This window comes from Macaca mulatta, chromosome 5, assembly GCF_049350105.2.
Source record: "Macaca mulatta isolate MMU2019108-1 chromosome 5, T2T-MMU8v2.0, whole genome shotgun sequence".
NCBI classification, from domain to species: domain Eukaryota; kingdom Metazoa; phylum Chordata; class Mammalia; order Primates; family Cercopithecidae; genus Macaca; species Macaca mulatta.
In genome coordinates, this window is record NC_133410.1 from 136,606,829 (window position 1) to 136,625,409 (window position 18,581).

An 18,581-nucleotide genomic window follows, 5' to 3' on the forward strand; every position below is an offset into this window, starting at 1 on the left:
TAACCTTGCTTATGAAGTTGCTCATTTACTCCCCAGAGTTCACTAGGTATCTGGAATTTCCCTTGAAGGAACTCAAGATTTTCCTTTATTTTCATGCTTTCAAGGTAGAGGAGCTACAAGCCACTAAGAGGGGTCCCTGCTCTGTCTCAAAGGGATCTATAAGATCTTTTTAATCAGTTGTGACTTTTATCATTATGTAACATCCTTTTTTATGCCTGTTATTCCTTATAACTTTAAATTCCACCTTACGTGGTAATGAGGAATCTGGTTCCAGGCCAAATTCCTGTGTGTGATACTTCAAGTCCAACCACAAGTTTTGCTTAGGAGGCCTCATGGGGGAAAAGTACCCTACCCACATCAGATTTGATGCACAGTCAATGCACTGTAGTTTCTGGACACAGCTGCAGACAAGTACTCAGCTCCCAACCCCTGCCTAGGGCCAGCATTGCTTATACATTCAGCAGGCTTAGTCCAGGTGCCTCCACTCAGAAACCTCCTTATAAAGTGGGTGCCTCCACGGAGACGTCCTTGTGAGGGGCCCCTGACTAAGACACTTTTCCCCTTTGACTCAGTACTTTTCCACTGCTAGCCCTCCCCTTTTCCTCCCTGTAGGCCTAGTGTAGGTCCATAAATGGCAGAAGCCTTTTGTTCAGTGTTTTTCAGCAGTGAGGCATTCTCTACCCACCCACCTGCCTTGCCTGTCATTGGACTGGCCCTCACCCAATGCCATTGCATGGAGTGAAATGAAACACTGAGGAGCTGGCACTTTTTCTTTGTCTGTTGCCTGAACTATTGTAGCAAGAGAATAAAGTCTTGAAGGCTACTTTCAATTTGGAACACTGTCCTCATTAACCACCTTGACATCAGACAGATAATAGTTTGACAGATAATAATTCTTCTACTTCCTCTTTATTAATTTTCACTGGCCTAGTATTTTAAGTAATTTCTTTTATAAAGTATAATACCCACATTCCAGGAAAAAATATCCTCATAAAGGGGGAAGGACAAAGGATGCCAAGGATGCCTACCCACCATGCAAATGAAAACAAACAAACAACAAACAAACAAACAAACAACAAAAGAAAACATTCCTAGAACCTTCACACAGTAACTGTGACCCGTGTGCTTTTCCCAGAACTTAGTGTCAAGGCTTCCTGTATCTGCAAAGTAAGCTAAAAAATTTAGTTTCTCACCTTGTATGTTACTTTCCCTCAAAAAATTGGGATTCTGTTAAAAAGGAAGGAATGATATATATGGTATGGAATCAAACTGACAATAATTTAGGACATACGGGAATACCACTATTCAAAGAACATCCAGGAAATGCATTGCAAAAAGATCATTACCTAGGCACATAGTCATCAAGTTGTCTAAAGGCAAGATGAAGGAAAGAATCTTAAGAGCTGTGAGAAAATAGCATCAGGTAACTTACAAAGGAGAACTTAACAGATTAACAGCAGATTTATCAGCAGAAACCCAAAAGCTAGAAGAGATTGGGGTCCTATCTTTAGCCTCCTTATACAAAACAATTAGCAGCCAATAATTTTGTATCCAGCAAAACTAAGCTTCATAAGTGAAGGAAAAATAAAGTATTTTCCAGACAAATAAATGCTGAGAGACTTTGCCACTACCAAGCCAGCCCTACAAGAACTGCTAAAAGGAGCTCTAAATTTTGATACAAATCCCCAAAATATACCAAAATAGAATCTCCTTAAAGGATAAATCTCACAGAACCTATAAAACAACAATATAATGAAAAAAAAAAAAAAAGATATACAAGCAACAAACAGCACAATGAATACAATAGTATCTCACATCTCAATACTAACACTGACTGTAAATGGCCTAAATGCCTAAATTCACCAACCAAGTATCTGCTGCCTTCAAGAGACTTACCTAACACATAAGGACTCACATAAACTTTAGTTAAAGGAGTGGAAAAAGATATTCCATGCACATGGACATCAAAAGTGAGCAGGAATAGCTATTCTTATATTAGACAAAACAAAATTTAAAGCAACAGCAGTTAAAAAAGACAAAGAGGGACGTTATATAATGATAAAAGGACTAGTCCAACAGGAAAGTATCATAATCCTAAATATATATGCACCTAACACTGGAACAACTAAATTTATAAAACAATTACTACTAGACCCAATAAATGAGATAGATGGCAACACAATAATAGCAGGGGACTCTAATACTTCACTGACAGGACTAGACAGGTCATCAAGACAGAAAGTCAACAAAGAAACAATGAACATAAACTATACCCTCAAACAAATGTACTTAACAATATTTACAAAACATTCTACCAACAAGTGCAGAATATGCATTCTATTCAACAGTACATGGAACATTCTCCAAGATATGCCATATGACAGGCCACAAAACAAGTCTCAACAAATTTAAGAAAATTGAAATTATAGCAAGTACTGTCTCAGACCACAGTAGAATAAAATTGGAAATCATCTCCAAAAGGAACCCTCAAAACCATCCAAATACATGGAAATTAAATAACCTCTCCTGAATGACTGTTGGGTCAACAATAAAATTAAGATGGAAACTGAAACATTCTTTGAACTGAACAATAACAGTGACACAACCTATCAAAACCTCTGGGATACAGCAAAAGTGGTGCTAAGAGGAAAGTTCACAGCATTGAATGCCTACATCAGAAAGTCTGAAAGAGCACAAATAGACACTCTAAGGTCACATTTCAGGAGCCAGAGAAACAAGAACAAACCAAACCCAAACCCAGCAGGAGAAAAGAAATAACCAAGATCAGACCAAAACTAAATGAACTTGAAACCCCTCCCCCCAAAAATACAAAAGATACATGAAACAAAAAGCTGGTTCTTTAAAAGATAGATAAAATTGATAGGCCATTAGCAAGATTAACCAAGAAAAGAGAGAAGACGCAAATAAGCTGAATTAGAAACAAAATGGGAGATACTACAACCAATATCCCAAAAATACAAAAGATCATTCAAGGCTACTATGAACACCTTTATGCACTTAAAACTAGAAAACCTCAAGGAGATGGATAAATTCCTGGAAATGTACAACCCTCTTAGATTAAACCAGGGAGAAATAGAAACTCTGAACAGACCAATAATCTCACTGTTATTGAAGTGAGATTGAAATGGCAATTAAAAAGTTGCCAACAAAAAAAGTCCACGACCAGATGGATTCACAGCTGAATTCTATCAGATATTCCAAGAAGAATTGGTACCAATCCTATTGACACTATTCCAAAAGATAGAGGAACAGGGAATTCTCCCTAAACCATTCTATGAAGCCAGTATCACCCTAATACCAAGACCAGGAAAGGACATGACAAAAAAGAAAACTACAGACCAATATCCCTGATGAACATAGATGCAAAAATCCTCAACAAAATAAAAGCTAATGGAGTCCAATGGCATATCAAAGGGATAATCCACTATGATCAAGTGGGTTTCATACCAGGAATGCAAGGATGGTTTAATATCCACAAGTCAATAAATGTGATACACCACATAAACAGAATTAAAACCAAAAGTCATATGATCATCTCAATAGATGCAGAAAAAGCATTTGATAAAATCCAGCATTGCTTTATGATTAAAACCCTCAGCAAAATCAGCATAGAAGGGACATACTGAAAGGTAACAAAAGCCATCTATGACAAACCATAGCCAACACTATACTGAACAGGGAAAAGTTAAAGCATTCCCCCTGAGAACTGGAACAAGACAAGGATGCCCACTTTCACTACCTCTATTTGACATACTACTGGAAGTCCTAGTCAAAGCAATCAAGAGAAAGAAAGGGCATCCAAATCAGTAAAGAAGAAGTCTAACTGTCACTGTTCACTTATGGTATGATTGTATACCTAGAAAACCCTATAGATTCATCCAAAAGTTCCTGGAACTGGTAAATAAATTCAGCAAAATTTCAGAACACAAAGTTAACATATACAAATCAATAGTCCTTCTATAAATCAACAATGACCAAGCTGAGAATCAAATCAAGAACTCCACCTCTTTTACAATAGCTGCAAAAATAAAATACAATACTTAGGAATACACTGAACCAAGGACGTGAAAGACCTCTACAAAGAAAACTACAAAACACTACTGAAAGAAATCACAGATGACACAAACAAATGGAAACATATCCCATGCTCATGGATGGGTAGAATCAATATTATGAAAATGACCATACTGCCAAAAGCAATCTACAAATTCAATGCCATTCCCATCAAAATACCACCACCATTCTTCAAAGAACTGTGGGTCAATTAAACCTCTTTTCTGCATAAATTACCCAGTCTCAGGTAGTTCTTTATAGCAGTGTGAAAACAGATTAATACACCATACTACACAAAACAAACTACAGATTCAATGCAGTCCCTATCAAAATTGTAATGGCGTTTTTCACAAAAATAGAAAAAGAAATCCTAAAATTAACCTGGAACTACAAAAGACCTTGAGTAGCCAAAGCAATCTTGAGCAAAAAGAAGAAAGCTGGAGGCATTATACTACTCGATTTCAAAATAATCTATAAAGCTATAGTAATTAAAACAACATGGTAGTGACCTAAAAACAGACATATGGACAAATGGAACAGAATAGAGAGCCCGAAAATAAATCCACACATTTAGGCAATTGATCTTCAACAAAAGTGCCAAGAACACACAATATGGAAAGGACAGTCTCTTCAATAAAGGGTGTTGTCAAAACCAGACCTTCACATTGCAGCAGAATGACAGTGAACCCTTATGTCAGCTGATATACAAAAATCAATGCAGAATAGATCAAATATTTAAACATAAGACCTGAAACTGTAAAACTATTAGAAGAAAATATAAAGGATAAGCTCCATGATATCTGTCTAGGCGATGGTTTTTAAAAATATGACCCCAAAAGCACAGGCAACAAAAGCAAAAATTGGCAACTGAGATTGTATCAAACCAAAATGCTTCTGCACAGGCAAGGAAACAATCAACTGAGTGAAGTGATTACCCCATGACTTGGGAGAAAATATTTGCAAACCATATATCTGATAAAGCGTTAATATCAAAATATATAAAGAACTCAACTTGATAGCAAGAAAGAAGTAATTTTATTTAAAAAATGGGCCAATTACCTGAAAAATCACTTCTCAAAATAAGATATACAGCCAACCGCACCTCTAGGCCCAGCTACTTGGGAGGCTGAGGCAGGAGGTTCACTTGAGCCTAGGAGTTTGAGATGAAACTGGGCAACACAGTAACACCCTGTCTCATATTTATTTTAAAAAGAAGATATACAACTGGCCAAATAAAATATTTTAATTTTCACATTATTTACTGATGTGTATTGTAAAGAAATACAGAAACAAAAAAAAAAATAGTTACTTATATTTATCAACATATTTCCCATTCCTCTTTTTTTTGAGACAGAGTTTCACTCTGTCACCCAGGCTGGAGTGTGGTGGTGCGATCTCAGCTCACTGCAGCCTCCACCTCCTGGGTTGAAGTGATTTTTGTGCCTCAGCCTCCCAAGTAGCTGGGATTACAGGCGCACACCACCACATCGGGCTAATTTTTTATTTCTACTAGAGACAGGGTTTCACCACGTTGGCCAGGCTGGTCTAGAACTCCTGGCCCAAGTGATCTGCCTGCCTCAGTCTCCCAAAGTGATGGGAATACAGACATGAGCTACATGCCCAGACCATATTTCCCATTTCTGATGTTCTTCATTACTTTCTGACAATATGAGTTTCTATTTCTTATCAAATCCACTTAGAGTGAAAAACTTCCTTTGGCATTTCTTGCAGTGCAGGTCAGTGAATGATGAATTCTCTTGTTTTCATTTATCTAAATTAATATTTTTCTTAGATAATAGAATTCTGAATTGACAGGGGTTTTCTTCATCAACACTTAAAGATGTCAATTCACTGTCTTTTTCCTTCCATTATTTCTCATGAGAAACCAACATCATTATGTTACTTTTTTGTGTGTAATATATTGATTTTTGTCTGGTTGTTTTCAAGATTTTTCTCATTATCTTTGATAATCATTTGACTTTTATGGTCAAATTATGACTAAATGGTGTACTTTGGTGTGGTTTTCATTGAATTTATCTTGCCTAGGATTGACTGAGCCCCTTGAATATGTATATTTATGTTTTTCATTGGCTATTCTTTCTTAAATATTTTTTGCCCTCATCTTTCTCTTTTTTCTTGTGGGGATTCAATAACAAGTATATTGGTCTTTTAAAAATATCATTCTACAGATCACTGAAGCTGTATTCATTATTTTTTTGAGGGGCGGCTCATAAGATTTTGTAAGTACTATTTAATATCATCAAGTTGCCTGACTCCATCTGTCATCCCCACTCTACTATTAAGCCCATTCGGCAAAGTCTTCATTTGCCCTTTTTTCAGTTCTACGATTTCCATTTGGTTCTTTTTCTAGTTCCTATTTCTGCGTTGAAATTTCCTATTCGCTCATTCATTACTAGCATAAATTCCTTTTCATTCAGGAGCATAATAGTTGTAATAGCTACTTTTAAAACCTTGAGTACTAATTCTTTCATCTTGGTCAAGTTTGTGGTTGGTCTCTATCGATTCTGTTTTGTCTTTTTTAATTTCCACGTCACATTTTCTTATTTTTTTAATATCTACTAATTTTAGATTTTAGCCTGGGTATTTTGAAAACTTCATGTTAGAGACAATAGATTTTGTTATAGTCCTCTTAAAAAGTACCATTATTTTGTTTTTGTAGACATCTAAATGGGCTAAACTCAAATTCCAAACTCTATCTTCCTTGGAGTGGGCAGCAGCTAAAAACATCTGTGCAATTCTTAGCATCAGCTACACTGTTTAAAGTCTTCACAGCACATGTGTAATTCAGGGCACAGCCAAATATTTGCGCAGAGCTCTTGCACAGATTTTATGGTTTCCCTCTCCCACTTTGTATACCTTTCTACTCACTTTTTAGCTGCTGTGGTCAGCCCAAATTCTGGTCTGATTCCTCAGTTGGTTAAGACTGCACAGACATGGCACCACCTGGAACTTCTCTTACTCAGAGTCATAAAAAAGTTAAACTCACACTATGACGCATTTCTAAAAATTACTGAACTTTGAAATTCATTATGGTACTGTTCTATTTATCAGTTTATCTGAAATTTTTTAATAATAAAAAATTCCATGCTCAATATAAATATTTTTAAAATTAAGGCTATAGGAGGTAGAAAATGAAAGTTCCCTGCAATCCCTTCATCTATACATAACCCCTATATATAGCCAATAGACTATCTTAGTAAAGTAGAATTGACTCAGACTCTCTCAGAGGGAAACATTATTTCAAGTGAAGATATGAGATGAGATAGTCTCAACATAGCTTCCTCAGAACTACACATCATTATTCCTTAAAGTGCTGTTCAGAGCACTAGCTTTGTTCTGTATTTTCTTAAACTGTAGAAGTAGCTAAAAGTTATAGAAAGAGAGGAAAGGATTTTGTGTATCTCAGCTGTAATTTTACTTAATTATAAAAACATTGTAAACTCTGAATATTGAGAAATAAAAGTTATGAGCTAGCCAGGCATGGTGATTCATGCCTGTAATCCCAGCACTTTGGGAGGCTGAGGCAGGCAGATCACTTGAAGTCTGGAGATCAAGACCAGCCTGGCCAACATGGCAAAACCCCGTCTCTATGAAAAATACAAAAATTAGCAGAGCATGGTGGCACATATCTCTAATACCAGCTACTTGGGAGGCTGGGGCACAAGAACTGCTTGAACACAGGAGGCAGAGGTTGCAGTGAGCCAAGATTGTACCACTGCAATCCAGCTTAGGCAACAGAGGGGTACTCTGTCTCAAAAAAAAAAAAAAAGTTAGGCGGGACGTGGTGGCTCACACCTGTAATCCCAGCACTTTGGGAAGTGGAGGTGGGCGGATCACTTGAGATCAGGAGTTCAAGACCAGCCTGACCAACATGGAGAAACCCCGTCTCTATTAAAAATACACAAAAATTAGTTGGGCATGGTGGTATATGCCTGCAATCCCAGCTACTCAGGAGGCTGAGGTAGGAGAATTGCTTGAACCTGGAAGGCAGAGGTTGCAGTGAGCCGAGATCGCACCATTGCACCCCAGCATGGGCAACAAGAGCGAAACTCGGTCTCGAAAACAACAACAAAAAAAAGTTATGAGGTAATTACATTTAGAGAATGAGGTCATAAGAACTGAGGACATGAAAGGATGAAAGTAGGCAGGCGTGGTGCCTCACACCTATAATCCCAGCACTTTGGGAGGCCGAGGGAGGTGGATCACCTGAGGTCAGAGGTTTGAGAGCAGCCTGGCCAACATGGTGAAATCCCATCTCTACTAAAAATACAAAAATTAGCCAGGTGTGGTGGCATGTGCCTGTAATCCCAGCTACTCAGGAGACTGAAGCAGGAGAATCACTTGAACCTGGGAGGCGGAGGCTGCAGTGGGCTGAGATCGCACCATTGCACTCCAGCCTGGGTGACAGAGCAAGACTCTGTCTCAAAAAAAAAAAAAGAAAAGAAAAATGAAAGGGGTGAAAGTAAAAGCAACTAAAGAAATATTTCCTCATCTTCCACAATAGAAAGTTAATAGAGCTAAATCTATAACTGAAAAAAATCAAAAAGGAAAATAAGCATGTTATTTAGAAATATGGTGGAATATATAAAAATGAACAGTTAAATGAATTGAAGAGGGTTGCATCTGGGAAGCAGAAATGTAGAGTTTGTATGCTTATTTGTTATTAATATTTGTTATATAACTATTTGATTTTTTAAATTATGTATATATGGTAACAGTGCTTAAATAGAAATAAAAGGTAGTAGGAAGAACTATGTAAAATTAGATTAGAATTGGTGATATCAACTTGAACTCATGATTACTAATTTTTTTTATTTAGTTTCATCTGCTGACAAGGCATAGATGCAATGACATCTAAGTCACAATAAGCTTGCTAAGCTCCCAGATATTGTTTTTTAAGCACCATTTTCTACCATAAGGTGTCAGGACACTTTGCAGAAATGGTTCCTTTCAGTGCTGGGTGAGAGAAAACCCAAAATAAAATTAGAACATCTTTTTGTACCAGAAAGTAAACAACTGCTAAATATACATACATATATATATATATATATATGAGTGATATCAAAACAGCTTGGTTGAAAGGAGCTCTCACTGAACAAATCTCAGACAATTTGAACACCAAAATAAGTAAAGATTGTAATGGATTATAATCCTTTGAGGAAACGGGTTATAACTGATTCAATAATCTGAGACTCCCTAAATCCATACTGCACACACAGATGTTCCTTGACTTGTGAGGGGGCTATATCCCAATGAATTCATCATGAGTCAAAAATATCCTAAGTCAAAAAATGCATTTAGATGGCCGAATAGGAACAGCTCCAGTCTACAGCTCCCAGCGTGAGCGACACAGAAGATGCGTGATTGCTGCATTTCCAACTGAGGTACCAGGTTCATCTCACCAGGGCTTGTCGGACATTGGGTGCAAGATAGTGGGTGCAGCCCACAGAGTGTGAGTCAAAGCAGGGCAAGGCATCGCCTCACACGGGAAGTGCAAGGGGTCGGAAATTCCCTTTCCTAGCCAAGGGAAGCTGTGACAGACGGCACCTGGAAAATCGGGTCACTCCCACCCTAATACTGTACTTTTCCAACTGCCTTAGCAAATGGCACACCAGTTGATTATATCCTGCACCTGGCTCGGAGGGTCCCATGCCCACGGAGACTTGCTCATTGCTAGTAGAGCAGTCTAAAATGGAACTGTAAGGTGGCAGCGAGGCTGGGGGAGGGGCGCCCGCCATTGCAGAGGCTTTAGTAGGTAAACAAAGTGGCAGAGAAGCTCGAACTGGGTGGAGCCCACCGCAGCTCAAGGAGGCCTGCCTGCCTCTGTAGAGCCACCTCCGGGAATAGGGCATAGCTGCCTTCATTTCATTATGTACTCAGTATTCATTCAGGAGCAGGTTGCTCAGTTTCCAACTTCTACAAATTTAAACATCCCTGTCTGACAGCTTTGAAGAGAGTAGTGGTTCTTACTGCACGGAGTTTGAGGTCTGAGAATGGACAGACTGACAGACTGCTGCCTCAAGTGGGTCCCTGACCCATGAGTAGCCTAACTGGGAGGCACCTCCCAGTAGGGGCTGACTGACACCTCATACGGCCAGGTGCCCCTCTCAGACGAAGCTTCCAGAGGAAAAGACAGCAACATTTGCTGTTCTGCAGTATTTGCTGTTCTGCAGCCTCAACTGGTGATACCCAGGCAAACAGGGTATGGAGTGGACCTCCAGCAACTCCAACAGACCTGCAGCTGAGGGTTCTGACTGTTAGAAGAAAAACTAACAAACAGAAAGGACATCCACACCAAAACTCCATCTGTACGCCACCATCATCAAAGACCAAAGGTAGATAAAACCACAAAGGTGTGGAGAAACCAGAGCAGAAAAGCTGAAAATTCTAAAAATCAGAGCACCTCTTCTCCTGCAAAGGAACACAGCTCCTCGCCAGCAACAGAACAAAGCAGGAGGGAGAATGACTTTGACGAGTTGAGACTAGAAGGCTTCAGACGATCAGTAATAACAAACTTCTACAAGCTAAAGGAGGATGTTTGAACCCATCGCCAAGAAGCTAAAAACCGGCTGGGCGCGGTGGCTCAAGCCTGTAATTCCAGCACTTTGGGAGGCCAAGGCGGGCGGATCACGAGGTCAGGAGATCGAGACCATCCTGGCTAAAACGGTGAAACCCCGTCTCTACTAAAAATACAAAAAACTAGCCGGGCAAGGTGGCGGGCACCTGTAGTCCCAGCTACTCGGGAGGCTGAGGCAGGAGAATGGCGTAAACCCAGGAGGCGGAGCTTGCAGTGAGCCGAGATCGTGCCACTGCACTCCAGCCTGGGTGACAGAGCGAGACTCCGTCTCAAAAAAAAAAAAAAAAAGAAGCTAAAAACCTTGAAAAAAGATCAGACAAATGGTTAACTAGAATAAACAGTATACAGAAGACCCTAAATGAACTGTTGGAACTGAAAACCATGGCACGAGAACTACGTGACGCATGCACAAGCTTCAGTAGCCTATTCAATCAACTGGAAGAAAGGGTATCAGTGATTGAAGATCAAATGAAAGAAATGAAGCAAGAAGTTTAGATTTAAAAAAGTAAAAAGAAACGAACAAAGGCTCCAAGAAATATGGGACTATATGAAAAGACCAAATCTACATCTGATTGGCGTACCTGAAAGTGAAGGGGAGAATGGAACCAAGTTGGAAAACACTCTTCAGGATACTATCCAGGAGAACTTCCCCAACCTAGCAAGGCAGGCCAACATTCAAATTCAGGAAACACAGAGAATGCCACAAAGATACTCCTCGAGAAGAGCAACTCCAAGACACATAATTGTCAGATTCACCAAAGTTGAAATGAAGGAAAAAAATGTTAATGGCAGCCAGAGAGAAAGCTCGGGTTACCCACAAAGGGAAGCCCATCAGACTAACAGCGGATCTCTCTGCAGAAACTCTACAAGCCAGAAAAGAGTGGCAGTCAATATTCAACATTCTTAAAGAAAAGAATTTTCAACCCCAAATTCCATATCCAGCCAAACTAAGCTTCACAAGTGAAGGAGGAATAAAATCCTTTACAGACAAGCAAATGTTGAGAGATTTTGTCACTACCAGGCCTGCCTTACAAGACCTCCTGAAGGAAGCACTAAATATGGAAGGGAACAACTGTTAACAGTCACTGCAAAAACATGCCAAATTGTAAAGACCATCAATGCTAGGAAGAAACTGCATCAACTAACGAGCAAAATAACCAGCCAACACCATAATGACAGGATCAAATTTACACATAACAATATTAGCCTTAAATGTAAATGGACTAATTGCTTCAATTAAAAGACATAGACTGGCAAATTGGATAAAAAGTCAAGACCCATCAGTGTGCTGTATTCAGGAGACCCATCTCATGTGTAGAGACACACATAGGCTCAAAATAAAGGGATGGAGGAAGATCTACCAAGCAAATGGAAAACAAAAAAAGCAGGGGTAGCAATCCGAGTCTCTGATAAAATAGACTTTAAACCAACAAAGATCAAAAGAGACAAAGAAGGCCATTACATAATGGTAAAGGGATCAATTCAACAAGAAGAGCTAACTATCCTAAATATATATGCACCCAATACAGGAGAACCCAGAATCATAAAGCAAGTCCTTAGAGACCTACAAAGAGACTTAGACTCCCACACAATAATAATGGGAGATTTTAACACCCCACTGTCAACATTAGACAGATCAACGAGAGAGAAAGTTAACAAGGATATCCAGGAATTGAACTCAGCTCTGCACCAAGCGAACCTAATAGACATCTACAGAACTCACCATCCCAAATCAACAGAATATACATTTTTCTTAGCACCGCATCGCACTTATTCCAAAATTGGCCACGTAGTTGAAAGTAAAACACTCCTCAACAAATGTAAAAGAACAGAAATTATCAGAAACTGTCTCTCAGACCACAGTGCAATCAAACTAGATCTCAGGATTAAGAAACTCACTCAAAACCACACAACTACATGGAAACTGAACAACCTGCTCCTGAGTTACTTCTGGCTACATAACGAAATGAAGGCAGAAATAAAGATGTTCTTTGACACCAATGAGAACAAAGACACAAAAAAAACAGAATCTCTGGAACACATTTAAAGCAGTGTGAAGAGGAAAATTTATAGCACTAAATGCCCACAAGAGAAAGCAGGAAAGATCTAAAATTGACACCCTAACATCACAATTAAAACAACTAGAGAAGCAAGAGCAAACACTTTCAAAAGCTAGCAGAAGGCAATAAATAACTAAGATCAGAGCAGAACTGAAGGAGATAGAGACACAAAAAAACCTTCAAAAAAAAAACAATGATTCCAGGAGCTGCTTTTTTGAAAAGATCAACAAAATTGATAGACTGCTAGCAAGAGTAATGAAGAAGAAAAGAGAGAAGAATCAAATAGACGCAATAAAAAATCATAAAGGGGATATCACCACCAATTCCACAGAAATACAAACTACCATCAGAGAATACTATAAACATCTCTATACAAATAAACCAGAAAATCTAGAAGAAATGGATAAATTCCTGGACAAATACACCCTACCAAGACTAAACCAGGAAGAAGTTAAATCCCTGAATAGACCAATAACAGGTTCTGAAACTAAGGCAATAATTAATAGCCAGCAACCAAAAAAAGTGCAGGACCAGATGGATTCACAGCTGAATTCTACCAGAGGTACAAAGAGGAGCTGGTACCATTCCTTCTGAAACTATTCCAGTCAACAGAAAGAGGGAATCCTCCCTAAATCATTTTATGAGGGCAGCATCATCCTGATGTCAAAGCCTGGCAGAGACACAACAAAAAAAAGAATTTTAGACCAATATCCCTGATCAACATCGATGTAAAAATCCTTAATAAAATACTGGCAAACCGAATCCAGCAGCACATCAAAAAGCTTATCCACCATGATCAAGTGGGCTTCATCCCTGGGATGCAAGGCTGGTTCAACATATGGAAATCAATAAACATAATCCAGCATATAAACAGAACCAAAGACAAAAACTACATGATTATCTCATAGATGCAGAAAAGGCCTTTGACAAAATTCAACAGCCCTTCATGCTAAAAACGCTCAATAAATTAGGTATCGATGGGATGTATCTCAAAATAATAAGAGCTATTTATGACAAACCCACAGTCAGTATCATACTGAATGGGTAAAAACTGGAAGCATTTCCTTTGAAAACTGGCACAGGACAGGGATGCTCTCTCTCACCACTCCTATTCAACATAGTGTTGGAAGTTCTGGCCAGGGCAATCAGGCAGAAGAAAGAAATAAAGGGTATTCAATTAGGAAAAGAGGAAGTCAGATTGTCTCTGTTTGCAGATGACATGATTGTATATTTAGAAAACCCCATCCTCTCAGCCCAAAATCTCCTTATGCTGAAAAGCAACTTCAGCAAAGTCTCAGGATACAAAATCAATGTGCAAAAATCACAAGCATGCCTATACACCAATAACAGACAGAGAGCCAAATCATGAGTGAACTCCCATTCACAATTGCTTCAAAGAAAATAAAATACCTAGGAATCCAACTTACAAGGGATGTGAAGGACCTCCTCAAGGAGAACTACAAACCACTGCTCAACGAAATAAAAGAGGACACAAACAAATAGAAGAACATTCCATGCCCCCAATAGGAAGAATCAATATCGTGAAAATGACCATACTGCCCAAGGTTATTTATAGATTCAATGCCATCCCCATCAAGCTACCAATGACTTTCTTCACAGAATTGGAAAAAACTGCTTTAAAGTTCATATGGAACCAAAAAGGAGCCTGCATTGCCAAGACAATCCTAAGTCAAAAGAACAAAGCTGGAGGCATCATGCTACCTGACTTCAAACTATACTACAAGGCTACAGTAACCAAAACAGCATGGTACTGGTACCAAAACAGAGATACAGACCAATGGGACAGAACAGAGTCCTCAGAAATAATACCACACATCTACAACCATCTGATCTTTGACAAACCTGAGAAAAACAAGAAATGGGGAAAGGATTCCCTATTTAATAAATGGTGCTGGGAAAACTGGCTAGCCCATATGCAGAAAGCTGAAACTGGATCCCTTCCTTACACCTTATACAAAAATTAATTCAAAATGGATTAAAGACTTGCATGTTAAACCTAAAACCATAAAAACCCTAGAAGAAAACCTAGGCAATACCATTCAGGACATAGGCATGGGCAAGGACTTCATGTCTAAAACACCAAAAGCAATGGCAACAAAAGCCAAAATTGACAAATGGGATCAATTAAACTAAAGAGCTTCTGCACAGCAAAAGAAACTACCATCAGAGTGAACAGAACCTACAGAATGGGAGAAAATTTTTGCAATCTACCCATCTGACAAAGGGCTAATATCCAGAATCTACAAAGAACTTAAACAAATTTACAAGAAAAAGTCAAATCACCCCATCAAAAAGTGGGCAAAGGATATGAACAGACACTTCTCAAAAGAAGACATTATGCAGCCAACAGACACATGAAAAAATGCTCATCATCACTGGCCATCAGAGAAATGCAAATCAAAACCACAATGAGATACCACCTCACACCAGTTAGAATGGTGATCATTAAAAAGTCAGGAACAACAGGTGCTGAAGAGGATATGGAGAAATAGGAACACTTTTACACTGTTGGTGGGACTGTAAACTAGTTCAACCATTGTGGAAGACAGTGTGGCGATTCCTCAAGGGTCTACAACTAGAAATACTATTTGACCCAGCCATCCCATTACTGGGTATATACAAAGGATTATAAATCATGCTGCTATAAAGACACATGCACACATATGTTTGTTGTGGCACTATTCACAATAGCAAAGACTGGGAACCAATCCAAATGTCCATCAATGATAGACTGGATTAAGAAAATGTGGCACATACACACCATGGAATACTATGCAGCCACAAAAAAGGATGAGTTCATGACCTTTGCAGGGACATGGATGAAGCTGGAAATCATCATTCTGAGCAAACTATGGCAAGGACAGTAAACCAAACACCGCATGTTCTCACTCATAGGTAGGAATTGAACAACGAGAACACTTGGACACAGGATGGAGAACATCACACACTGGGGCCTGTTAGAAGATATACCTAATGTAAATGACGAGTTAATGGGTGCAGCACACCAACACGGCAGATGAAACCTGCACGTTGTGCACATGTACCCTAGAACTTAAAGTATAATAATAATTTGTAAAAATGCATTTAATACCCTAATAAATACATTATAAAGACAAAATATCCTAAATTGTACCATCATAAGTTGGGGACCATCTGTATATCATCAAACAGGGCAAAATGTAGGGCTCTTCTGATTTTTTTGTTTGTTTTGACACGGTATCGCTCTGTCACCCAGGCTGTGGTGCAGTGGCGTGATCCTGGCACACTGCAGCCTTGGCCACCCAAGCTCAAGTGATCTTTCCATCTCAGCTTCCCAAGTAGCTGGGACCACAGGTGCAAGCCACCTCCCCCGGCTAAATTTTGTACTTTTTTGTAGAGACCGGGTTTCCGCTATTTTGCCCAGGCTGGTCTGGAACTCCTGGGCTCAAGTGATCTGCTTGCATCAACTTCCCAAAGTGCTGGGATCACAGAATTGAGCCACCACACCAGGTGGGGCTCTTCTTTTTGTTAAAATTGTTTCTAATACATATGGAGGGAGAACAATTATTTTGTAACTATCATAGTAAAGACTAGTTTAGGAAAAATCAATAATACTGCTAAATTGTGAGAGAGGGGTTTGCTGAGGAGCAGAATATTTGCAGAAAATTCAATGTCTCCCCCATAGATTGCTTATTAGTTGCAAGAGGAAAACCAGCAATTTAGGCCGGGCGCGGTGGCTCAAGCCTGTAATCCCAGCACTTTGGGAGGCCGAGACGGGCGGATCACAAGGTCAGGAGATCGATACCATCCTGGCTAACACGGTGAAACCCCGTCTCTACTAAAAAATACAAAAAACTAGCCAGGCGCGGTGGCGGGCGCCTGTAGTCCCAGCTACTGGGGAGGCTGAGGCAGGAGAATGGCGTGAACCCGGGAGGCGGAGCTTGCAGTGAGCTGAGATCCAGCCACTGCACTCCAGCCTGGGCGACAGAGCCAGACTCCGTCTCAAAAAAAAAAAAAAAAAAAAAAAAAAACCAGCAATTTATACAGTGGAGAAACTGGGATCAAATTAACATCACTAATGAGAGACAAACAATATCATGCGCCTCCAAATGTGGTCTCGTGTAAAGAATATAACCTCACATATGTAATATTACAATCAGGAATACATAACCTGAATCTATTCATGAGGAAACATGAGATAAACCCAAAGTAGGGAAGATTCTGTAAAATAACTGCAACACACACACACACACACATACACCCCTAAGGGTGGTGACAATGTGTCAATTTGATTGTTGTAATCATTTCACAATGTATTATGTATATCAAATCATCATGCTGTATAACTTGAATAAATACAATTTTTGTCAACTATACCTAACACTGAAATGAACAAATGAACAAATGATAAATAATTGGCCTGCACTCTTCAAAAATCTCAATGTCAGAAAAATACAAATGTGAGGAACTCTTCCATATTAAAGGAGATTAAAAAGATATGGTAACTAAATATAGTATGTGATCCTGTACTAGATCTATATTGGAGGGAAAAAAATGTTAAATTAAGACATTACTGGAAAAATTGACAAATCTGAATATTGGCTGTAGATTAGATTTCATATAAATATTGTATCAATGTTAAATATCCTTAATTTAATAAACATTCAAGAGGATACCCTGGTTCTTAAGAAATTCACACTTTAGAAATAAGGGGTAAAAGAGCATAGTGTATGTAACCTATTTTAGAATGATTCATAAAATACAAATAATAGGCTCATTATTTATATATTTATACATATATATTATACATGAAGAATAGTAAAACAAGTGTGGCAAAATGTTAAGAAGTGGTGGATCTCAGTAAAGGACAATAGGAGTTCTCTATTATTCTTATAACTTTTCTGTAAGCTTAAAATTATTTCAAAATACAAAGTTTAAAAAAAAAAAAAAAGGGCAGGGCTTGTAGGCTCACGCCTGTACTCCTAGCACTTTGGGAAGCCGACGCGGGCAGATCACCTGACATCAGGAGTTCGAGACCAGCCTGGCCAACATGGTGAAACCCCGTCTCTACCAAAAATACAAAAATCAGCCAGGCGTGGTGGCGTGTACCTGTAAATCCCAGCTACCCGGGAGGCTGAGGAAGGAGAATCGCTGGAACCCAGGAGATGGAGGCTGCAGTGAGCCGAGATCGAGTCACTGCACTCCAGCCTGGACGACAGTGAGAGACTCTGTCTCAAAAAAAAAGAAAAAGAAATATACACTAACATCGAGGAAAAGAGCTTTCATTTAATAACAGAGATCTAAGTTTGTGCGCTACTTCTGTTTGTTATATATCCTTCCTTAAGCGTCACACTTTTCTCACCTGCAAAACACCATCCCAAACTTACAGAAGTCTCTTTTGGTCCATACAAATTATGTGTATGAGAGATCTCCTAACTGTAAGTTATACAAATGACATTATAATGTTAAATACTTAGGAGTTTACCAAAATAAAGAATGGAGTTCTTCAGGTACCGTACACACTTATTACAGTTATAACAAACTATGGAATAAGCGGTAGTGGTGTAAACGGTGTTCCTTAAAGGAGGGTAATGTTTTTTTCCCTGTTCCGTCAAGTCTTAAACGCTTGACATTTTAAAATAGTTTTAAACCCTTTCCGGAATTAGAAGTGGTATTTCGGACCGTGAAGTAACCGATCAGCTATAAGTGTTCCATCTTTAAGGCCTGCTCTTTTACCCGTCTTCAGGAGGTCTTCCGAGAGAGGGCCCGCGGCATACTCCAGCCCAAGCCCGAAATCTCCGCAGCGCTTCCGGCCCTTGGCCCAGAAGTCTGGAACCCCCGGCCGGCTG